General features: G+C 41.2%; 32 non-coding genes across 32 annotated transcripts; all 32 read right to left on the bottom strand.

The window, feature by feature from the left end:
* Positions 1–61: 61 nt before the first annotated feature.
* On the bottom strand, positions 62–134 carry TRNAR-ACG (transfer RNA arginine (anticodon ACG)). The gene has a single exon. It is a non-coding gene; the product is annotated as a tRNA-Arg (tRNA).
* Positions 135–612: 478 nt separating this feature from the next.
* On the bottom strand, positions 613–685 carry TRNAR-ACG (transfer RNA arginine (anticodon ACG)). Its single transcript has one exon. It is a non-coding gene; the product is annotated as a tRNA-Arg (tRNA).
* Positions 686–1,163: 478 nt separating this feature from the next.
* On the bottom strand, positions 1,164–1,236 carry TRNAR-ACG (transfer RNA arginine (anticodon ACG)). The gene has a single exon. It is a non-coding gene; the product is annotated as a tRNA-Arg (tRNA).
* Positions 1,237–1,704: 468 nt separating this feature from the next.
* On the bottom strand, positions 1,705–1,777 carry TRNAR-ACG (transfer RNA arginine (anticodon ACG)). Its single transcript has one exon. It is a non-coding gene; the product is annotated as a tRNA-Arg (tRNA).
* Positions 1,778–2,245: 468 nt separating this feature from the next.
* TRNAR-ACG (transfer RNA arginine (anticodon ACG)) lies at positions 2,246–2,318 on the bottom strand. The gene has a single exon. It is a non-coding gene; the product is annotated as a tRNA-Arg (tRNA).
* A 478-nt stretch (positions 2,319–2,796) lies between these two features.
* On the bottom strand, positions 2,797–2,869 carry TRNAR-ACG (transfer RNA arginine (anticodon ACG)). The gene has a single exon. It is a non-coding gene; the product is annotated as a tRNA-Arg (tRNA).
* Positions 2,870–3,347: 478 nt separating this feature from the next.
* On the bottom strand, positions 3,348–3,420 carry TRNAH-AUG (transfer RNA histidin (anticodon AUG)). Its single transcript has one exon. It is a non-coding gene; the product is annotated as a tRNA-His (tRNA).
* Positions 3,421–3,898: 478 nt separating this feature from the next.
* On the bottom strand, positions 3,899–3,971 carry TRNAR-ACG (transfer RNA arginine (anticodon ACG)). Its single transcript has one exon. It is a non-coding gene; the product is annotated as a tRNA-Arg (tRNA).
* A 477-nt stretch (positions 3,972–4,448) lies between these two features.
* TRNAH-AUG (transfer RNA histidin (anticodon AUG)) lies at positions 4,449–4,521 on the bottom strand. The gene has a single exon. It is a non-coding gene; the product is annotated as a tRNA-His (tRNA).
* A 478-nt stretch (positions 4,522–4,999) lies between these two features.
* On the bottom strand, positions 5,000–5,072 carry TRNAR-ACG (transfer RNA arginine (anticodon ACG)). Its single transcript has one exon. It is a non-coding gene; the product is annotated as a tRNA-Arg (tRNA).
* A 478-nt stretch (positions 5,073–5,550) lies between these two features.
* On the bottom strand, positions 5,551–5,623 carry TRNAR-ACG (transfer RNA arginine (anticodon ACG)). Its single transcript has one exon. It is a non-coding gene; the product is annotated as a tRNA-Arg (tRNA).
* Positions 5,624–6,101: 478 nt separating this feature from the next.
* Positions 6,102–6,174, bottom strand: TRNAH-AUG (transfer RNA histidin (anticodon AUG)). Its single transcript has one exon. It is a non-coding gene; the product is annotated as a tRNA-His (tRNA).
* Positions 6,175–6,652: 478 nt separating this feature from the next.
* Positions 6,653–6,725, bottom strand: TRNAC-ACA (transfer RNA cysteine (anticodon ACA)). The gene has a single exon. It is a non-coding gene; the product is annotated as a tRNA-Cys (tRNA).
* A 478-nt stretch (positions 6,726–7,203) lies between these two features.
* TRNAR-ACG (transfer RNA arginine (anticodon ACG)) lies at positions 7,204–7,276 on the bottom strand. Its single transcript has one exon. It is a non-coding gene; the product is annotated as a tRNA-Arg (tRNA).
* A 1,029-nt stretch (positions 7,277–8,305) lies between these two features.
* On the bottom strand, positions 8,306–8,378 carry TRNAR-ACG (transfer RNA arginine (anticodon ACG)). The gene has a single exon. It is a non-coding gene; the product is annotated as a tRNA-Arg (tRNA).
* A 478-nt stretch (positions 8,379–8,856) lies between these two features.
* On the bottom strand, positions 8,857–8,929 carry TRNAR-ACG (transfer RNA arginine (anticodon ACG)). The gene has a single exon. It is a non-coding gene; the product is annotated as a tRNA-Arg (tRNA).
* A 468-nt stretch (positions 8,930–9,397) lies between these two features.
* Positions 9,398–9,470, bottom strand: TRNAR-ACG (transfer RNA arginine (anticodon ACG)). The gene has a single exon. It is a non-coding gene; the product is annotated as a tRNA-Arg (tRNA).
* Positions 9,471–9,948: 478 nt separating this feature from the next.
* On the bottom strand, positions 9,949–10,021 carry TRNAR-ACG (transfer RNA arginine (anticodon ACG)). Its single transcript has one exon. It is a non-coding gene; the product is annotated as a tRNA-Arg (tRNA).
* A 478-nt stretch (positions 10,022–10,499) lies between these two features.
* TRNAR-ACG (transfer RNA arginine (anticodon ACG)) lies at positions 10,500–10,572 on the bottom strand. Its single transcript has one exon. It is a non-coding gene; the product is annotated as a tRNA-Arg (tRNA).
* Positions 10,573–11,040: 468 nt separating this feature from the next.
* Positions 11,041–11,113, bottom strand: TRNAR-ACG (transfer RNA arginine (anticodon ACG)). The gene has a single exon. It is a non-coding gene; the product is annotated as a tRNA-Arg (tRNA).
* A 478-nt stretch (positions 11,114–11,591) lies between these two features.
* TRNAR-ACG (transfer RNA arginine (anticodon ACG)) lies at positions 11,592–11,664 on the bottom strand. The gene has a single exon. It is a non-coding gene; the product is annotated as a tRNA-Arg (tRNA).
* Positions 11,665–12,142: 478 nt separating this feature from the next.
* On the bottom strand, positions 12,143–12,215 carry TRNAH-AUG (transfer RNA histidin (anticodon AUG)). Its single transcript has one exon. It is a non-coding gene; the product is annotated as a tRNA-His (tRNA).
* Positions 12,216–13,244: 1,029 nt separating this feature from the next.
* TRNAR-ACG (transfer RNA arginine (anticodon ACG)) lies at positions 13,245–13,317 on the bottom strand. The gene has a single exon. It is a non-coding gene; the product is annotated as a tRNA-Arg (tRNA).
* A 1,003-nt stretch (positions 13,318–14,320) lies between these two features.
* TRNAR-ACG (transfer RNA arginine (anticodon ACG)) lies at positions 14,321–14,393 on the bottom strand. Its single transcript has one exon. It is a non-coding gene; the product is annotated as a tRNA-Arg (tRNA).
* A 478-nt stretch (positions 14,394–14,871) lies between these two features.
* On the bottom strand, positions 14,872–14,944 carry TRNAR-ACG (transfer RNA arginine (anticodon ACG)). Its single transcript has one exon. It is a non-coding gene; the product is annotated as a tRNA-Arg (tRNA).
* Positions 14,945–15,422: 478 nt separating this feature from the next.
* TRNAR-ACG (transfer RNA arginine (anticodon ACG)) lies at positions 15,423–15,495 on the bottom strand. Its single transcript has one exon. It is a non-coding gene; the product is annotated as a tRNA-Arg (tRNA).
* A 1,029-nt stretch (positions 15,496–16,524) lies between these two features.
* Positions 16,525–16,597, bottom strand: TRNAR-ACG (transfer RNA arginine (anticodon ACG)). The gene has a single exon. It is a non-coding gene; the product is annotated as a tRNA-Arg (tRNA).
* A 2,094-nt stretch (positions 16,598–18,691) lies between these two features.
* Positions 18,692–18,764, bottom strand: TRNAR-ACG (transfer RNA arginine (anticodon ACG)). The gene has a single exon. It is a non-coding gene; the product is annotated as a tRNA-Arg (tRNA).
* Positions 18,765–19,767: 1,003 nt separating this feature from the next.
* TRNAR-ACG (transfer RNA arginine (anticodon ACG)) lies at positions 19,768–19,840 on the bottom strand. Its single transcript has one exon. It is a non-coding gene; the product is annotated as a tRNA-Arg (tRNA).
* Positions 19,841–20,318: 478 nt separating this feature from the next.
* TRNAR-ACG (transfer RNA arginine (anticodon ACG)) lies at positions 20,319–20,391 on the bottom strand. Its single transcript has one exon. It is a non-coding gene; the product is annotated as a tRNA-Arg (tRNA).
* Positions 20,392–20,869: 478 nt separating this feature from the next.
* Positions 20,870–20,942, bottom strand: TRNAR-ACG (transfer RNA arginine (anticodon ACG)). The gene has a single exon. It is a non-coding gene; the product is annotated as a tRNA-Arg (tRNA).
* Positions 20,943–21,971: 1,029 nt separating this feature from the next.
* Positions 21,972–22,044, bottom strand: TRNAR-ACG (transfer RNA arginine (anticodon ACG)). Its single transcript has one exon. It is a non-coding gene; the product is annotated as a tRNA-Arg (tRNA).
* Between the last annotated feature and the right edge of the window lie 161 nt (positions 22,045–22,205).

Genomic DNA, 22,205 nt, shown 5'->3' with positions numbered 1-22,205 from the left:
ACCGGGGTTGCTGCGGCCACAACGCAGAGTACTAACCACTATACGATCACGGCAACATGTACGAGCCAGGTAGGAGTCGAACCTACAATCTTCTGATTCGTAGTCAGACGCGTTGTCCATTGCGCCACTGGCCCAGATGCAACGCGTGTTGTTGCTTATGCATCACATTTCTGGATCACCTCAAAACTTACACAAGGATCCGATTGCCATAAGTTCCTTTCATGTATTGCAAAGCAAGTCGGAACCAGATAGAGGGGAAATATTTTCATGGAATCTGGAAATCATGTGAGGCAAATCAAATGGAAACCAGCTAATAACTAAATATTTTCATGTGATTGAGAACTCTTGTGAAGTTTTTACTTTTTTCCACAACACATTTTCGGAACAGGCTAAATCACATATTTCCAGATTTTTGCCATCTAGAACAAAGAGAACAAGCCGTAGATAAAATGTGTTGTGTATTTCCTGAAAATCCATGAATATTCTTAAACCTTGGGTAAATATCATTAAAAATAAGTAAGCAAAGGGTTACTGCCGTGACCCGGATTCGGACCGGGGTTGCTGCGGCCACAACGCAGAGTACTAACCACTATACGATCACGGCAACATGTACGAGCCAGGTAGGAGTCGAACCTACAATCTTCTGATTCGTAGTCAGACGCGTTGTCCATTGCGCCACTGGCCCAGATGCAACGAGGGTTGTTGCTTATGCATCACATTTCTGGATCACCTCAAAACTTACACAAGGATCCGATTGCCATAAGTTCCTTTCATGTATTGCAAAGCAAGTCGGAACCAGATAGAGGGGAAATATTTTCATGGAATCCGGAAATCATGTGAGGCAAATCAAATGGAAACCAGCTAATAACGAAATATTTTCATGTGATTGAGAACTCTTGTGAAGTTTTTACTTTTTTCCACAACACATTTTCGGAACAGGCTAAATCACATATTTCCAGATTTTTGCCATCTAGAACAAAGAGAACAAGCCGTAGATAAAATGTGTTGTGTATTTCCTGAAAATCCATGAATATTCTTAAACCTTGGGTAAATATCATTAAAAATAAGTAAGCAAAGGGTTACTGCCGTGACCCGGATTCGGACCGGGGTTGCTGCGGCCACAACGCAGAGTACTAACCACTATACGATCACGGCAACATGTACGAGCCAGGTAGGAGTCGAACCTACAATCTTCTGATTCGTAGTCAGACGCGTTGTCCATTGCGCCACTGGCCCAGATGCAACGAGGGTTGTTGCTTATGCATCACATTTCTGGATCACCTCAAAACTTACACAAGGATCCGATTGCCATAAGTTCCTTTCATGTATTGCAAAGCAAGTCGGAACCAGATAGAGGGGAAATATTTTCATGGAATCTGGAAATCATGTGAGGCAAATCAAATGGAAACCAGCTAATAACTAAATATTTTCATGTGATTGAGAACTCTTGTGAAGTTTTTACTTTTTTCCACAACACATTTTCGGAACAGGCTAAATCACATATTTCCAGATTTTTGCCATCTAGAACAAAGAGAACAAGCCGTAGATAAAATGTGTTGTGTATTTCCTGAAAATCCATGAATATTCTCAAACCTTGGGTAAATATCATTAAAAATAAGTAAGCAACCGTGACCCGGATTCGGACCGGGGTTGCTGCGGCCACAACGCAGAGTACTAACCACTATACGATCACGGCAACATGTACGAGCCAGGTAGGAGTCGAACCTACAATCTTCTGATTCGTAGTCAGACGCGTTGTCCATTGCGCCACTGGCCCAGATGCAACGCGTGTTGTTGCTTATGCATCACATTTCTGGATCACCTCAAAACTTACACAAGGATCCGATTGCCATAAGTTCCTTTCATGTATTGCAAAGCAAGTCGGAACCAGATAGAGGGGAAATATTTTCATGGAATCTGGAAATCATGTGAGGCAAATCAAATGGAAACCAGCTAATAACTAAATATTTTCATGTGATTGAGAACTCTTGTGAAGTTTTTACTTTTTTCCACAACACATTTTCGGAACAGGCTAAATCACATATTTCCAGATTTTTGCCATCTAGAACAAAGAGAACAAGCCGTAGATAAAATGTGTTGTGTATTTCCTGAAAATCCATGAATATTCTTAAACCTTGGGTAAATATCATTAAAAATAAGTAAGCAACCGTGACCCGGATTCGGACCGGGGTTGCTGCGGCCACAACGCAGAGTACTAACCACTATACGATCACGGCAACATGTACGAGCCAGGTAGGAGTCGAACCTACAATCTTCTGATTCGTAGTCAGACGCGTTGTCCATTGCGCCACTGGCCCAGATGCAACGCGTGTTGTTGCTTATGCATCACATTTCTGGATCACCTCAAAACTTACACAAGGATCCGATTGCCATAAGTTCCTTTCATGTATTGCAAAGCAAGTCGGAACCAGATAGAGGGGAAATATTTTCATGGAATCTGGAAATCATGTGAGGCAAATCAAATGGAAACCAGCTAATAACGAAATATTTTCATGTGATTGAGAACTCTTGTGAAGTTTTTACTTTTTTCCACAACACATTTTCGGAACAGGCTAAATCACATATTTCCAGATTTTTGCCATCTAGAACAAAGAGAACAAGCCGTAGATAAAATGTGTTGTGTATTTCCTGAAAATCCATGAATATTCTTAAACCTTGGGTAAATATCATTAAAAATAAGTAAGCAAAGGGTTACTGCCGTGACCCGGATTCGGACCGGGGTTGCTGCGGCCACAACGCAGAGTACTAACCACTATACGATCACGGCAACATGTACGAGCCAGGTAGGAGTCGAACCTACAATCTTCTGATTCGTAGTCAGACGCGTTGTCCATTGCGCCACTGGCCCAGATGCAACGAGGGTTGTTGCTTATGCATCACATTTCTGGATCACCTCAAAACTTACACAAGGATCCGATTGCCATAAGTTCCTTTCATGTATTGCAAAGCAAGTCGGAACCAGATAGAGGGGAAATATTTTCATGGAATCCGGAAATCATGTGAGGCAAATCAAATGGAAACCAGCTAATAACGAAATATTTTCATGTGATTGAGAACTCTTGTGAAGTTTTTACTTTTTTCCACAACACATTTTCGGAACAGGCTAAATCACATATTTCCAGATTTTTGCCATCTAGAACAAAGAGAACAAGCCGTAGATAAAATGTGTTGTGTATTTCCTGAAAATCCATGAATATTCTTAAACCTTGGGTAAATATCATTAAAAATAAGTAAGCAAAGGGTTACTGCCGTGACCCGGATTCGGACCGGGGTTGCTGCGGCCACAACGCAGAGTACTAACCACTATACGATCACGGCAACATGTACGAGCCAGGTAGGAGTCGAACCTACAATCTTCTGATTCATAGTCAGACGCGTTGTCCATTGCGCCACTGGCCCAGATGCAACGCGTGTTGTTGCTTATGCATCACATTTCTGGATCACCTCAAAACTTACACAAGGATCCGATTGCCATAAGTTCCTTTCATGTATTGCAAAGCAAGTCGGAACCAGATAGAGGGGAAATATTTTCATGGAATCTGGAAATCATGTGAGGCAAATCAAATGGAAACCAGCTAATAACGAAATATTTTCATGTGATTGAGAACTCTTGTGAAGTTTTTACTTTTTTCCACAACACATTTTCGGAACAGGCTAAATCACATATTTCCAGATTTTTGCCATCTAGAACAAAGAGAACAAGCTGTAGATAAAATGTGTTGTGTATTTCCTGAAAATCCATGAATATTCTTAAACCTTGGGTAAATATCATTAAAAATAAGTAAGCAAAGGGTTACTGCCGTGACCCGGATTCGGACCGGGGTTGCTGCGGCCACAACGCAGAGTACTAACCACTATACGATCACGGCAACATGTACGAGCCAGGTAGGAGTCGAACCTACAATCTTCTGATTCGTAGTCAGACGCGTTGTCCATTGCGCCACTGGCCCAGATGCAACGAGGGTTGTTGCTTATGCATCACATTTCTGGATCACCTCAAAACTTACAAAGGATCCGATTGCCATAAGTTCCTTTCATGTATTGCAAAGCAAGTCGGAACCAGATAGAGGGGAAATATTTTCATGGAATCCGGAAATCATGTGAGGCAAATCAAATGGAAACCAGCTAATAACGAAATATTTTCATGTGATTGAGAACTCTTGTGAAGTTTTTACTTTTTTCCACAACACATTTTCGGAACAGGCTAAATCACATATTTCCAGATTTTTGCCATCTAGAACAAAGAGAACAAGCCGTAGATAAAATGTGTTGTGTATTTCCTGAAAATCCATGAATATTCTTAAACCTTGGGTAAATATCATTAAAAATAAGTAAGCAAAGGGTTACTGCCGTGACCCGGATTCGGACCGGGGTTGCTGCGGCCACAACGCAGAGTACTAACCACTATACGATCACGGCAACATGTACGAGCCAGGTAGGAGTCGAACCTACAATCTTCTGATTCATAGTCAGACGCGTTGTCCATTGCGCCACTGGCCCAGATGCAACGCGTGTTGTTGCTTATGCATCACATTTCTGGATCACCTCAAAACTTACACAAGGATCCGATTGCCATAAGTTCCTTTCATGTATTGCAAAGCAAGTCGGAACCAGATAGAGGGGAAATATTTTCATGGAATCTGGAAATCATGTGAGGCAAATCAAATGGAAACCAGCTAATAACGAAATATTTTCATGTGATTGAGAACTCTTGTGAAGTTTTTACTTTTTTCCACAACACATTTTCGGAACAGGCTAAATCACATATTTCCAGATTTTTGCCATCTAGAACAAAGAGAACAAGCCGTAGATAAAATGTGTTGTGTATTTCCTGAAAATCCATGAATATTCTTAAACCTTGGGTAAATATCATTAAAAATAAGTAAGCAAAGGGTTACTGCCGTGACCCGGATTCGGACCGGGGTTGCTGCGGCCACAACGCAGAGTACTAACCACTATACGATCACGGCAACATGTACGAGCCAGGTAGGAGTCGAACCTACAATCTTCTGATTCGTAGTCAGACGCGTTGTCCATTGCGCCACTGGCCCAGATGCAACGCGTGTTGTTGCTTATGCATCACATTTCTGGATCACCTCAAAACTTACACAAGGATCCGATTGCCATAAGTTCCTTTCATGTATTGCAAAGCAAGTCGGAACCAGATAGAGGGGAAATATTTTCATGGAATCTGGAAATCATGTGAGGCAAATCAAATGGAAACCAGCTAATAACGAAATATTTTCATGTGATTGAGAACTCTTGTGAAGTTTTTACTTTTTTCCACAACACATTTTCGGAACAGGCTAAATCACATATTTCCAGATTTTTGCCATCTAGAACAAAGAGAACAAGCTGTAGATAAAATGTGTTGTGTATTTCCTGAAAATCCATGAATATTCTTAAACCTTGGGTAAATATCATTAAAATTAAGTAAGCAAAGGGTTACTGCCGTGACCCGGATTCGGACCGGGGTTGCTGCGGCCACAACGCAGAGTACTAACCACTATACGATCACGGCAACATGTACGAGCCAGGTAGGAGTCGAACCTACAATCTTCTGATTCGTAGTCAGACGCGTTGTCCATTGCGCCACTGGCCCAGATGCAACGAGGGTTGTTGCTTATGCATCACATTTCTGGATCACCTCAAAACTTACACAAGGATCCGATTGCCATAAGTTCCTTTCATGTATTGCAAAGCAAGTCGGAACCAGATAGAGGGGAAATATTTTCATGGAATCCGGAAATCATGTGAGGCAAATCAAATGGAAACCAGCTAATAACGAAATATTTTCATGTGATTGAGAACTCTTGTGAAGTTTTTACTTTTTTCCACAACACATTTTCGGAACAGGCTAAATCACATATTTCCAGATTTTTGCCATCTAGAACAAAGAGAACAAGCCGTAGATAAAATGTGTTGTGTATTTCCTGAAAATCCATGAATATTCTTAAACCTTGGGTAAATATCATTAAAAATAAGTAAGCAAAGGGTTACTGCCGTGACCCGGATTCGGACCGGGGTTGCTGCGGCCACAACGCAGAGTACTAACCACTATACGATCACGGCAACATGTACGAGCCAGGTAGGAGTCGAACCTACAATCTTCTGATTCATAGTCAGACGCGTTGTCCATTGCGCCACTGGCCCAGATGCAACGCGTGTTGTTGCTTATGCATCACATTTCTGGATCACCTCAAAACTTACACAAGGATCCGATTGCCATAAGTTCCTTTCATGTATTGCAAAGCAAGTCGGAACCAGATAGAGGGGAAATATTTTCATGGAATCTGGAAATCATGTGAGGCAAATCAAATGGAAACCAGCTAATAACGAAATATTTTCATGTGATTGAGAACTCTTGTGAAGTTTTTACTTTTTTCCACAACACATTTTCGGAACAGGCTAAATCACATATTTCCAGATTTTTGCCATCTAGAACAAAGAGAACAAGCTGTAGATAAAATGTGTTGTGTATTTCCTGAAAATCCATGAATATTCTTAAACCTTGGGTAAATATCATTAAAAATAAGTAAGCAAAGGGTTACTGCCGTGACCCGGATTCGGACCGGGGTTGCTGCGGCCACAACGCAGAGTACTAACCACTATACGATCACGGCAACATGTACGAGCCAGGTAGGAGTCGAACCTACAATCTTCTGATTTGTAGTCAGATGCGTTGTCCATTGCGCCACTGGCCCAGATACAATGAGGGTTGTTGCTTATGCATCACATTTCTGGATCACCTCAAAACTTACACAAGGATCCGATTGCCATAAGTTCCTTTCATGTATTGCAAAGCAAGTCGGAACCAGATAGAGGGGAAATATTTTCATGGAATCCGGAAATCATGTGAGGCAAATCAAATGAAAACCAGCTAATAACGAAATATTTTCATGTGATTGAGAACTCTTGTGAAGTTTTTACTTTTTTCCACAACACATTTTCGGAACAGGCTAAATCACATATTTCCAGATTTTTGCCATCTAGAACAAAGAGAACAAGCCGTAGATAAAATGTGTTGTGTATTTCCTGAAAATCCATGAATATTCTTAAACCTTGGGTAAATATCATTAAAAATAAGTAAGCAAAGGGTTACTGCCGTGACCCGGATTCGGACCGGGGTTGCTGCGGCCACAACGCAGAGTACTAACCACTATACGATCACGGCAACATGTACGAGCCAGGTAGGAGTCGAACCTACAATCTTCTGATTCGTAGTCAGACGCGTTGTCCATTGCGCCACTGGCCCAGATGCAACGCGTGTTGTTGCTTATGCATCACATTTCTGGATCACCTCAAAACTTACACAAGGATCCGATTGCCATAAGTTCCTTTCATGTATTGCAAAGCAAGTCGGAACCAGATAGAGGGGAAATATTTTCATGGAATCTGGAAATCATGTGAGGCAAATCAAATGGAAACCAGCTAATAACGAAATATTTTCATGTGATTGAGAACTCTTGTGAAGTTTTTACTTTTTTCCACAACACATTTTCGGAACAGGCTAAATCACATATTTCCAGATTTTTGCCATCTAGAACAAAGAGAACAAGCCGTAGATAAAATGTGTTGTGTATTTCCTGAAAATCCATGAATATTCTTAAACCTTGGGTAAATATCATTAAAAATAAGTAAGCAAAGGGTTACTGCCGTGACCCGGATTCGGACCGGGGTTGCTGCGGCCACAACGCAGAGTACTAACCACTATACGATCACGGCAACATGTACGAGCCAGGTAGGAGTCGAACCTACAATCCTCTGATTCGTAATCAGACGCGTTGTCCATTGCGCCACTGGCCCAGATGCAATGAGGGTTGTTGCTTATGCATCACATTTCTGGATCACCTCAAAACTTACACAAGGATCCGATTGCCATAAGTTCCTTTCATGTATTGCAAAGCAAGTCGGAACCAGATAGAGGGGAAATATTTTCATGGAATCCGGAAATCATGTGAGGCAAATCAAATGGAAACCAGCTAATAACGAAATATTTTCATGTGATTGAGAACTCTTGTGAAGTTTTTACTTTTTTCCACAACACATTTTCGGAACAGGCTAAATCACATATTTCCAGATTTTTGCCATCTAGAACAAAGAGAACAAGCCGTAGATAAAATGTGTTGTGTATTTCCTGAAAATCCATGAATATTCTTAAACCTTGGGTAAATATCATTAAAAATAAGTAAGCAAAGGGTTACTGCCGTGACCCGGATTCGGACCGGGGTTGCTGCGGCCACAACGCAGAGTACTAACCACTATACGATCACGGCAACATGTACGAGCCAGGTAGGAGTCGAACCTACAATCTTCTGATTCGTAGTCAGACGCGTTGTCCATTGCGCCACTGGCCCAGATGCAACGCGTGTTGTTGCTTATGCATCACATTTCTGGATCACCTCAAAACTTACACAAGGATCCGATTGCCATAAGTTCCTTTCATGTATTGCAAAGCAAGTCGGAACCAGATAGAGGGGAAATATTTTCATGGAATCTGGAAATCATGTGAGGCAAATCAAATGGAAACCAGCTAATAACGAAATATTTTCATGTGATTGAGAACTCTTGTGAAGTTTTTACTTTTTTCCACAACACATTTTCGGAACAGGCTAAATCACATATTTCCAGATTTTTGCCATCTAGAACAAAGAGAACAAGCCGTAGATAAAATGTGTTGTGTATTTCCTGAAAATCCATGAATATTCTTAAACCTTGGGTAAATATCATTAAAAATAAGTAAGCAAAGGGTTACTGCCGTGACCCGGATTCGGACCGGGGTTGCTGCGGCCACAACGCAGAGTACTAACCACTATACGATCACGGCAACATGTACGAGCCAGGTAGGAGTCGAACCTACAATCTTCTGATTCGTAGTCAGACGCGTTGTCCATTGCGCCACTGGCCCAGATGCAACGAGGGTTGTTGCTTATGCATCACATTTCTGGATCACCTCAAAACTTACACAAGGATCCGATTGCCATAAGTTCCTTTCATGTATTGCAAAGCAAGTCGGAACCAGATAGAGGGGAAATATTTTCATGGAATCTGGAAATCATGTGAGGCAAATCAAATGGAAACCAGCTAATAACTAAATATTTTCATGTGATTGAGAACTCTTGTGAAGTTTTTACTTTTTTCCACAACACATTTTCGGAACAGGCTAAATCACATATTTCCAGATTTTTGCCATCTAGAACAAAGAGAACAAGCTGTAGATAAAATGTGTTGTGTATTTCCTGAAAATCCATGAATATTCTTAAACCTTGGGTAAATATCATTAAAAATAAGTAAGCAACCGTGACCCGGATTCGGACCGGGGTTGCTGCGGCCACAACGCAGAGTACTAACCACTATACGATCACGGCAACATGTACGAGCCAGGTAGGAGTCGAACCTACAATCTTCTGATTCGTAGTCAGACGCGTTGTCCATTGCGCCACTGGCCCAGATGCAACGCGTGTTGTTGCTTATGCATCACATTTCTGGATCACCTCAAAACTTACACAAGGATCCGATTGCCATAAGTTCCTTTCATGTATTGCAAAGCAAGTCGGAACCAGATAGAGGGGAAATATTTTCATGGAATCTGGAAATCATGTGAGGCAAATCAAATGGAAACCAGCTAATAACGAAATATTTTCATGTGATTGAGAACTCTTGTGAAGTTTTTACTTTTTTCCACAACACATTTTCGGAACAGGCTAAATCACATATTTCCAGATTTTTGCCATCTAGAACAAAGAGAACAAGCCGTAGATAAAATGTGTTGTGTATTTCCTGAAAATCCATGAATATTCTTAAACCTTGGGTAAATATCATTAAAAATAAGTAAGCAAAGGGTTACTGCCGTGACCCGGATTCGGACCGGGGTTGCTGCGGCCACAACGCAGAGTACTAACCACTATACGATCACGGCAACATGTACGAGCCAGGTAGGAGTCGAACCTACAATCTTCTGATTCGTAGTCAGACGCGTTGTCCATTGCGCCACTGGCCCAGATGCAACGAGGGTTGTTGCTTATGCATCACATTTCTGGATCACCTCAAAACTTACACAAGGATCCGATTGCCATAAGTTCCTTTCATGTATTGCAAAGCAAGTCGGAACCAGATAGAGGGGAAATATTTTCATGGAATCCGGAAATCATGTGAGGCAAATCAAATGGAAACCAGCTAATAACGAAATATTTTCATGTGATTGAGAACTCTTGTGAAGTTTTTACTTTTTTCCACAACACATTTTCGGAACAGGCTAAATCACATATTTCCAGATTTTTGCCATCTAGAACAAAGAGAACAAGCCGTAGATAAAATGTGTTGTGTATTTCCTGAAAATCCATGAATATTCTTAAACCTTGGGTAAATATCATTAAAAATAAGTAAGCAAAGGGTTACTGCCGTGACCCGGATTCGGACCGGGGTTGCTGCGGCCACAACGCAGAGTACTAACCACTATACGATCACGGCAACATGTACGAGCCAGGTAGGAGTCGAACCTACAATCTTCTGATTCGTAGTCAGACGCGTTGTCCATTGCGCCACTGGCCCAGATGCAACGAGGGTTGTTGCTTATGCATCACATTTCTGGATCACCTCAAAACTTACACAAGGATCCGATTGCCATAAGTTCCTTTCATGTATTGCAAAGCAAGTCGGAACCAGATAGAGGGGAAATATTTTCATGGAATCTGGAAATCATGTGAGGCAAATCAAATGGAAACCAGCTAATAACTAAATATTTTCATGTGATTGAGAACTCTTGTGAAGTTTTTACTTTTTTCCACAACACATTTTCGGAACAGGCTAAATCACATATTTCCAGATTTTTGCCATCTAGAACAAAGAGAACAAGCCGTAGATAAAATGTGTTGTGTATTTCCTGAAAATCCATGAATATTCTTAAACCTTGGGTAAATATCATTAAAAATAAGTAAGCAACCGTGACCCGGATTCGGACCGGGGTTGCTGCGGCCACAACGCAGAGTACTAACCACTATACGATCACGGCAACATGTACGAGCCAGGTAGGAGTCGAACCTACAATCTTCTGATTCGTAGTCAGACGCGTTGTCCATTGCGCCACTGGCCCAGATGCAACGCGTGTTGTTGCTTATGCATCACATTTCTGGATCACCTCAAAACTTACACAAGGATCCGATTGCCATAAGTTCCTTTCATGTATTGCAAAGCAAGTCGGAACCAGATAGAGGGGAAATATTTTCATGGAATCTGGAAATCATGTGAGGCAAATCAAATGGAAACCAGCTAATAACGAAATATTTTCATGTGATTGAGAACTCTTGTGAAGTTTTTACTTTTTTCCACAACACATTTTCGGAACAGGCTAAATCACATATTTCCAGATTTTTGCCATCTAGAACAAAGAGAACAAGCCGTAGATAAAATGTGTTGTGTATTTCCTGAAAATCCATGAATATTCTTAAACCTTGGGTAAATATCATTAAAAATAAGTAAGCAAAGGGTTACTGCCGTGACCCGGATTCGGACCGGGGTTGCTGCGGCCACAACGCAGAGTACTAACCACTATACGATCACGGCAACATGTACGAGCCAGGTAGGAGTCGAACCTACAATCTTCTGATTCGTAGTCAGACGCGTTGTCCATTGCGCCACTGGCCCAGATGCAACGAGGGTTGTTGCTTATGCATCACATTTCTGGATCACCTCAAAACTTACACAAGGATCCGATTGCCATAAGTTCCTTTCATGTATTGCAAAGCAAGTCGGAACCAGATAGAGGGGAAATATTTTCATGGAATCCGGAAATCATGTGAGGCAAATCAAATGGAAACCAGCTAATAACGAAATATTTTCATGTGATTGAGAACTCTTGTGAAGTTTTTACTTTTTTCCACAACACATTTTCGGAACAGGCTAAATCACATATTTCCAGATTTTTGCCATCTAGAACAAAGAGAACAAGCCGTAGATAAAATGTGTTGTGTATTTCCTGAAAATCCATGAATATTCTTAAACCTTGGGTAAATATCATTAAAAATAAGTAAGCAAAGGGTTACTGCCGTGACCCGGATTCGGACCGGGGTTGCTGCGGCCACAACGCAGAGTACTAACCACTATACGATCACGGCAACATGTACGAGCCAGGTAGGAGTCGAACCTACAATCTTCTGATTCATAGTCAGACGCGTTGTCCATTGCGCCACTGGCCCAGATGCAACGCGTGTTGTTGCTTATGCATCACATTTCTGGATCACCTCAAAACTTACACAAGGATCCGATTGCCATAAGTTCCTTTCATGTATTGCAAAGCAAGTCGGAACCAGATAGAGGGGAAATATTTTCATGGAATCTGGAAATCATGTGAGGCAAATCAAATGGAAACCAGCTAATAACGAAATATTTTCATGTGATTGAGAACTCTTGTGAAGTTTTTACTTTTTTCCACAACACATTTTCGGAACAGGCTAAATCACATATTTCCAGATTTTTGCCATCTAGAACAAAGAGAACAAGCTGTAGATAAAATGTGTTGTGTATTTCCTGAAAATCCATGAATATTCTTAAACCTTGGGTAAATATCATTAAAAATAAGTAAGCAAAGGGTTACTGCCGTGACCCGGATTCGGACCGGGGTTGCTGCGGCCACAACGCAGAGTACTAACCACTATACGATCACGGCAACATGTACGAGCCAGGTAGGAGTCGAACCTACAATCTTCTGATTCGTAGTCAGATGCGTTGTCCATTGCGCCACTGGCCCAGATGCAACGAGGGTTGTTGCTTATGCATCACATTTCTGGATCACCTCAAAACTTACACAAGGATCCGATTGCCATAAGTTCCTTTCATGTATTGCAAAGCAAGTCGGAACCAGATAGAGGGGAAATATTTTCATGGAATCTGGAAATCATGTGAGGCAAATCAAATGGAAACCAGCTAATAACTAAATATTTTCATGTGATTGAGAACTCTTGTGAAGTTTTCACTTTTTTCCACAACACATTTTCGGAACAGGCTAAATCACATATTTCCAGATTTTTGCCATCTAGAACAAAGAGAACAAGCCGTAGATAAAATGTGTTGTGTATTTCCTGAAAATCCATGAATATTCTTAAACCTTGGGTAAATATCATTAAAAATAAGTAAGCAAAGGGTTACTGCCGTGACCCGGATTCGGACCGGGGTTGCTGCGGCCACAACGCAGAGTACTAACCACTATACGATCACGGCAACATGTACGAGCCAGGTAGGAGTCGAACCTACAATCTTCTGATTCGTAGTCAGACGCGTTGTCCATTGCGCCACTGGCCCAGATGCAACGAGGGTTGTTGCTTATGCATCACATTTCTGGATCACCTCAAAACTTACACAAGGATCCGATTGCCATAAGTTCCTTTCATGTATTGCAAAGCAAGTCGGAACCAGATAGAGGGGAAATATTTTCATGGAATCTGGAAATCATGTGAGGCAAATCAAATGGAAACCAGCTAATAACTAAATATTTTCATGTGAAGTTTTTACTTTTTTCCACAACACATTTTCGGAACAGGCTAAATCACATATTTCCAGATTTTTGCCATCTAGAAAAAAGAGAACAAGCCGTAGATAAAATGTGTTGTGTATTTCCTGAAAATCTATGAATATTCTTAAACCTTGGGTAAATATCATTAAAAATAAGTAAGCAACCGTGACCCGGATTCGGACCGGGGTTGCTGCGGCCACAACGCAGAGTACTAACCACTATACGATCACGGCAACATGTACGAGCTAGGTAGGAGTCGAACCTACAATCTTCTGATTCGTAGTCAGACGTGTTGTCCATTGCGCTACTGGCCCAGAAGCAACGAGTATTGTTGCTTATGCATCACATTTCTGGATCACCTCAAAACTTACACAAGGATCCGATTGCCATAAGTTCCTTTCATGTATTGCAAAGCAAGTCGGAACCAGATAGAGGGGAAATATTTTCATGGAATCCGGAAATCATGTGAGGCAAATCAAATGGAAACCAGCTAATAACGAAATATTTTCATGTGATTGAGAACTCTTGTGAAGTTTTTACTTTTTTCCACAACACATTTTCGGAACAGGCTAAATCACATATTTCCAGATTTTTGCCATCTAGAACAAAGAGAACAAGCCGTAGATAAAATGTGTTGTGTATTTCCTGAAAATCCATGAATATTCTTAAACCTTGGGTAAATATCATTAAAAATAAGTAAGCAAAGGGTTACTGCCGTGACCCGGATTCGGACCGGGGTTGCTGCGGCCACAACGCAGAGTACTAACCACTATACGATCACGGCAACATGTACGAGCCAGGTAGGAGTCGAACCTACAATCTTCTGATTCGTAGTCAGACGCGTTGTCCATTGCGCCACTGGCCCAGATGCAACGAGGGTTGTTGCTTATGCATCACATTTCTGGATCACCTCAAAACTTACACAAGGATCCGATTGCCATAAGTTCCTTTCATGTATTGCAAAGCAAGTCGGAACCAGATAGAGGGGAAATATTTTCATGGAATCTGGAAATCATGTGAGGCAAATCAAATGGAAACCAGCTAATAACGAAATATTTTCATGTGATTGAGAACTCTTGTGAAGTTTTTACTTTTTTCCACAACACATTTTCGGAACAGGCTAAATCACATATTTCCAGATTTTTGCCATCTAGAACAAAGAGAACAAGCCGTAGATAAAATGTGTTGTGTATTTCCTGAAAATCCATGAATATTCTTAAACCTTGGGTAAATATCATTAAAAATAAGTAAGCAAAGGGTTACTGCCGTGACCCGGATTCGGACCGGGGTTGCTGCGGCCACAACGCAGAGTACTAACCACTATACGATCACGGCAACATGTACGAGCCAGGTAGGAGTCGAACCTACAATCTTCTGATTCGTAGTCAGACGCGTTGTCCATTGCGCCACTGGCCCAGATGCAACGAGGGTTGTTGCTTATGCATCACATTTCTGGATCACCTCAAAACTTACACAAGGATCCGATTGCCATAAGTTCCTTTCATGTATTGCAAAGCAAGTCGGAACCAGATAGAGGGGAAATATTTTCATGGAATCCGGAAATCATGTGAGGCAAATCAAATGGAAACCAGCTAATAACGAAATATTTTCATGTGATTGAGAACTCTTGTGAAGTTTTTACTTTTTTCCACAACACATTTTCGGAACAGGCTAAATCACATATTTCCAGATTTTTGCCATCTAGAACAAAGAGAACAAGCCGTAGATAAAATGTGTTGTGTATTTCCTGAAAATCCATGAATATTCTTAAACCTTGGGTAAATATCATTAAAAATAAGTAAGCAAAGGGTTACTGCCGTGACCCGGATTCGGACCGGGGTTGCTGCGGCCACAACGCAGAGTACTAACCACTATACGATCACGGCAACATGTACGAGCCAGGTAGGAGTCGAACCTACAATCTTCTGATTCGTAGTCAGACGCGTTGTCCATTGCGCCACTGGCCCAGATGCAACGCGTGTTGTTGCTTATGCATCACATTTCTGGATCACCTCAAAACTTACACAAGGATCCGATTGCCATAAGTTCCTTTCATGTATTGCAAAGCAAGTCGGAACCAGATAGAGGGGAAATATTTTCATGGAATCTGGAAATCATGTGAGGCAAATCAAATGGAAACCAGCTAATAACGAAATATTTTCATGTGATTGAGAACTCTTGTGAAGTTTTTACTTTTTTCCACAACACATTTTCGGAACAGGCTAAATCAAATATTTCCAGATTTTTGCCATCTAGAACAAAGAGAACAAGCCGTAGATAAAATGTGTTGTGTATTTCCTGAAAATCCATGAATATTCTTAAACCTTGGGTAAATATCATTAAAAATAAGTAAGCAAAGGGTTACTGCCGTGACCCGGATTCGGACCGGGGTTGCTGCGGCCACAACACAGAGTACTAACCACTATACGATCACGGCAACATGTACGAGCCAGGTAGGAGTCGAACCTACAATCTTCTGATTCGTAGTCAGATGCGTTGTCCATTGCGCCACTGGCCCAGATGCAACGAGGGTTGTTGCTTATGCATCACATTTCTGGATCACCTCAAAACTTACACAAGGATCCGATTGCCATAAGTTCCTTTCATGTATTGCAAAGCAAGTCGGAACCAGATAGAGGGGAAATATTTTCATGGAATCTGGAAATCATGTGAGGCAAATCAAATGGAAACCAGCTAATAACTAAATATTTTCATGTGATTGAGAACTCTTGTGAAGTTTTCACTTTTTTCCACAACACATTTTCGGAACAGGCTAAATCACATATTTCCAGATTTTTGCCATCTAGAACAAAGAGAACAAGCCGTAGATAAAATGTGTTGTGTATTTCCTGAAAATCCATGAATATTCTTAAACCTTGGGTAAATATCATTAAAAATAAGTAAGCAAAGGGTTACTGCCGTGACCCGGATTCGGACCGGGGTTGCTGCGGCCACAACGCAGAGTACTAACCACTATACGATCACGGCAACATGTACGAGCCAGGTAGGAGTCGAACCTACAATCTTCTGATTCGTAGTCAGACGCGTTGTCCATTGCGCCACTGGCCCAGATGCAACGAGGGTTGTTGCTTATGCATCACATTTCTGGATCACCTCAAAACTTACACAAGGATCCGATTGCCATAAGTTCCTTTCATGTATTGCAAAGCAAGTCGGAACCAGATAGAGGGGAAATATTTTCATGGAATCTGGAAATCATGTGAGGCAAATCAAATGGAAACCAGCTAATAACTAAATATTTTCATGTGAAGTTTTTACTTTTTTCCACAACACATTTTCGGAACAGGCTAAATCACATATTTCCAGATTTTTGCCATCTAGAAAAAAGAGAACAAGCCGTAGATAAAATGTGTTGTGTATTTCCTGAAAATCTATGAATATTCTTAAACCTTGGGTAAATATCATTAAAAATAAGTAAGCAACCGTGACCCGGATTCGGACCGGGGTTGCTGCGGCCACAACGCAGAGTACTAACCACTATACGATCACGGCAACATGTACGAGCTAGGTAGGAGTCGAACCTACAATCTTCTGATTCGTAGTCAGACGTGTTGTCCATTGCGCTACTGGCCCAGAAGCAACGAGTATTGTTGCTTATGCATCACATTTCTGGATCACCTCAAAACTTACACAAGGATCCGATTGCCATAAGTTCCTTTCATGTATTGCAAAGCAAGTCGGAACCAGATAGAGGGGAAATATTTTCATGGAATCCGGAAATCATGTGAGGCAAATCAAATGGAAACCAGCTAATAACGAAATATTTTCATGTGATTGAGAACTCTTGTGAAGTTTTTACTTTTTTCCACAACACATTTTCGGAACAGGCTAAATCACATATTTCCAGATTTTTGCCATCTAGAACAAAGAGAACAAGCCGTAGATAAAATGTGTTGTGTATTTCCTGAAAATCCATGAATATTCTTAAACCTTGGGTAAATATCATTAAATATAAGTAAGCAAAGGGTTACTGCCGTGACACGGATTCGGATCGGGGTTGCTGCAGCCACAACGCAGAGTACTAACCACTATACGATCACGGCAACAGTTAGGAGTCGAACCTACAATCTTCTGATTCGTAGTCAGACGTGTTGTCCATTGCGCTACTGGCCCAGATGCAACGAGTATTGTTGCTTATGCATCACATTTCTGGATCACCTCAAAACTTACACAAGGATCCGATTGCCATAAGTTCCTTTCATGTATTGCAAATCAAGTCGGAACCAGATAGAGGGGAAATATTTTCATGGAATCCGGAAATCATGTGAGGCAAATCAAATGGAAACCAGCTAATAACGAAATATTTTCATGTGATTGAGAACTCTTGTGGAGTTTTTACTTTTTTCCACAACACATTTTCGGAACAGGCTAAATCACATATTTCCAGATTTTTGCCATCTAGAACAAAGAGAACAAGCCGTAGATAAAATGTGTTGTGTATTTCCTGAAAATCCATGAATATTCTTAAACCTTGGGTAAATATCATTAAATATAAGTAAGCAAAGGGTTACTGCCGTGACCCAGATTCGGATCGGGGTTGCTGCAGCCACAACGCAGAGTACTAACCACTATACGATCACGGCAACATGTACGAGGCAGTTAGGAGTCGAACCTACAATCTTCTGATTCGTAGTCAGACGCGTTGTCCATTGCGCCACTGGCCCAGATGCAACGAGGGTTGTTGCTTATGCATCACATTTCTGGATCACCTCAAAACTTACACAAGGATCCGATTGCCATAAGTTCCTTTCATGTATTGCAAAGCAAGTCGGAACCAGATAGAGGGGAAATATTTTCATGGAATCTGGAAATCATGTGAGGCAAATCAAATGGAAACCAGCTAATAACTAAATATTTTCATGTGATTGAGAACTCTTGTGAAGTTTTCACTTTTTTCCACAACACATTTTCGGAACAGGCTAAATCACATATTTCCAGATTTTTGCCATCTAGAACAAAGAGAACAAGCCGTAGATAAAATGTGTTGTGTATTTCCTGAAAATCCATGAATATTCTTAAACCTTGGGTAAATATCATTAAAAATAAGTAAGCAAAGGGTTACTGCCGTGACCCGGATTCGGACCGGGGTTGCTGCGGCCACAACGCAGAGTACTAACCACTATACGATCACGGCAACATGTACGAGCCAGGTAGGAGTCGAACCTACAATCTTCTGATTCGTAGTCAGACGCGTTGTCCATTGCGCCACTGGCCCAGATGCAACGAGGGTTGTTGCTTATGCATCACATTTCTGGATCACCTCAAAACTTACACAAGGATCCGATTGCCATAAGTTCCTTTCATGTATTGCAAAGCAAGTCGGAACCAGATAGAGGGGAAATATTTTCATGGAATCTGGAAATCATGTGAGGCAAATCAAATGGAAACCAGCTAATAACTAAATATTTTCATGTGAAGTTTTTACTTTTTTCCACAACACATTTTCGGAACAGGCTAAATCACATATTTCCAGATTTTTGCCATCTAGAAAAAAGAGAACAAGCCGTAGATAAAATGTGTTGTGTATTTCCTGAAAATCTATGAATATTCTTAAACCTTGGGTAAATATCATTAAAAATAAGTAAGCAACCGTGACCCGGATTCGGACCGGGGTTGCTGCGGCCACAACGCAGAGTACTAACCACTATACGATCACGGCAACATGTACGAGCTAGGTAGGAGTCAAACCTACAATCTTCTGATTCGTAGTCAGACGTGTTGTCCATTGCGCTACTGGCCCAGAAGCAACGAGTATTGTTGCTTATGCATCACATTTCTGGATCACCTCAAAACTTACACAAGGATCCGATTGCCATAAGTTCCTTTCATGTATTGCAAAGCAAGTCGGAACCAGATAGAGGGGAAATATTTTCATGGAATCCGGAAATCATGTGAGGCAAATCAAATGGAAACCAGCTAATAACGAAATATTTTCATGTGATTGAGAACTCTTGTGAAGTTTTTACTTTTTTCCACAACACATTTTCGGAACAGGCTAAATCACATATTTCCAGATTTTTGCCATCTAGAACAAAGAGAACAAGCCGTAGATAAAATGTGTTGTGTATTTCCTGAAAATCCATGAATATTCTTAAACCTTGGGTAAATATCATTAAAAATAAGTAAGCAAAGGGTTACTGCCGTGACCCGGATTCGGACCGGGGTTGCTGCGGCCACAACGCAGAGTACTAACCACTATACGATCACGGCAACATGTACGAGCCAGGTAGGAGTCGAACCTACAATCTTCTGATTCGTAGTCAGACGCGTTGTCCATTGCGCCACTGGCCCAGATGCAACGAGGGTTGTTGCTTATGCATCACATTTCTGGATCACCTCAAAACTTACACAAGGATCCGATTGCCATAAGTTCCTTTCATGTATTGCAAAGCAAGTCGGAACCAGATAGAGGGGAAATATTTTCATGGAATCTGGAAATCATGTGAGGCAAATCAAATGGAAACCAGCTAATAACGAAATATTTTCATGTGATTGAGAACTCTTGTGAAGTTTTTACTTTTTTCCACAACACATTTTCGGAACAGGCTAAATCACATATTTCCAGATTTTTGCCATCTAGAACAAAGAGAACAAGCCGTAGATAAAATGTGTTGTGTATTTCCTGAAAATCCATGAATATTCTTAAACCTTGGGTAAATATCATTAAAAATAAGTAAGCAAAGGGTTACTGCCGTGACCCGGATTCGGACCGGGGTTGCTGCGGCCACAACGCAGAGTACTAACCACTATACGATCACGGCAACATGTACGAGCCAGGTAGGAGTCGAACCTACAATCTTCTGATTCGTAGTCAGACGCGTTGTCCATTGCGCCACTGGCCCAGATGCAACGAGGGTTGTTGCTTATGCATCACATTTCTGGATCACCTCAAAACTTACACAAGGATCCGATTGCCATAAGTTCCTTTCATGTATTGCAAAGCAAGTCGGAACCAGATAGAGGGGAAATATTTTCATGGAATCCGGAAATCATGTGAGGCAAATCAAATGGAAACCAGCTAATAACGAAATATTTTCATGTGATTGAGAACTCTTGTGAAGTTTTTACTTTTTTCCACAACACATTTTCGGAACAGGCTAAATCACATATTTCCAGATTTTTGCCATCTAGAACAAAGAGAACAAGCCGTAGATAAAATGTGTTGTGTATTTCCTGAAAATCCATGAATATTCTTAAACCTTGGGTAAATATCATTAAAAATAAGTAAGCAAAGGGTTACTGCCGTGACCCGGATTCGGACCGGGGTTGCTGCGGCCACAACGCAGAGTACTAACCACTATACGATCACGGCAACATGTACGAGCCAGGTAGGAGTCGAACCTACAATCTTCTGATTCGTAGTCAGACGCGTTGTCCATTGCGCCACTGGCCCAGATGCAACGCGTGTTGTTGCTTATGCATCACATTTCTGGATCACCTCAAAACTTACACAAGGATCCGATTGCCATAAGTTCCTTTCATGTATTGCAAAGCAAGTCGGAACCAGATAGAGGGGAAATATTTTCATGGAATCTGGAAATCATGTGAGGCAAATCAAATGGAAACCAGCTAATAACGAAATATTTTCATGTGATTGAGAACTCTTGTGAAGTTTTTACTTTTTTCCACAACACATTTTCGGAACAGGCTAAATCAAATATTTCCAGATTTTTGCCATCTAGAACAAAGAGAACAAGCCGTAGATAAAATGTGTTGTGTATTTCCTGAAAATCCATGAATATTCTTAAACCTTGGGTAAATATCATTAAAAATAAGTAAGCAAAGGGTTACTGCCGTGACCCGGATTCGGACCGGGGTTGCTGCGGCCACAACACAGAGTACTAACCACTATACGATCACGGCAACATGTACGAGCCAGGTAGGAGTCGAACCTACAATCTTCTGATTCGTAGTCAGATGCGTTGTCCATTGCGCCACTGGCCCAGATGCAACGAGGGTTGTTGCTTATGCATCACATTTCTGGATCACCTCAAAACTTACACAAGGATCCGATTGCCATAAGTTCCTTTCATGTATTGCAAAGCAAGTCGGAACCAGATAGAGGGGAAATATTTTCATGGAATCTGGAAATCATGTGAGGCAAATCAAATGGAAACCAGCTAATAACTAAATATTTTCATGTGATTGAGAACTCTTGTGAAGTTTTCACTTTTTTCCACAACACATTTTCGGAACAGGCTAAATCACATATTTCCAGATTTTTGCCATCTAGAACAAAGAGAACAAGCCGTAGATAAAATGTGTTGTGTATTTCCTGAAAATCCATGAATATTCTTAAACCTTGGGTAAATATCATTAAAAATAAGTAAGCAAAGGGTTACTGCCGTGACCCGGATTCGGACCGGGGTTGCTGCGGCCACAACGCAGAGTACTAACCACTATACGATCACGGCAACATGTACGAGCCAGGTAGGAGTCGAACCTACAATCTTCTGATTCGTAGTCAGACGCGTTGTCCATTGCGCCACTGGCCCAGATGCAACGAGGGTTGTTGCTTATGCATCACATTTCTGGATCACCTCAAAACTTACACAAGGATCCGATTGCCATAAGTTCCTTTCATGTATTGCAAAGCAAGTCGGAACCAGATAGAGGGGAAATATTTTCATGGAATCTGGAAATCATGTGAGGCAAA

Source organism: Rhinoderma darwinii, chromosome 3, assembly GCF_050947455.1.
Source record: "Rhinoderma darwinii isolate aRhiDar2 chromosome 3, aRhiDar2.hap1, whole genome shotgun sequence".
In the NCBI taxonomy this organism is placed as follows: Eukaryota; Metazoa; Chordata; class Amphibia; order Anura; family Rhinodermatidae; genus Rhinoderma; species Rhinoderma darwinii.
The sequence above is the reverse complement of the archived record's forward strand: the minus strand, read 5'-3'. Positions and strand labels throughout refer to the sequence as shown.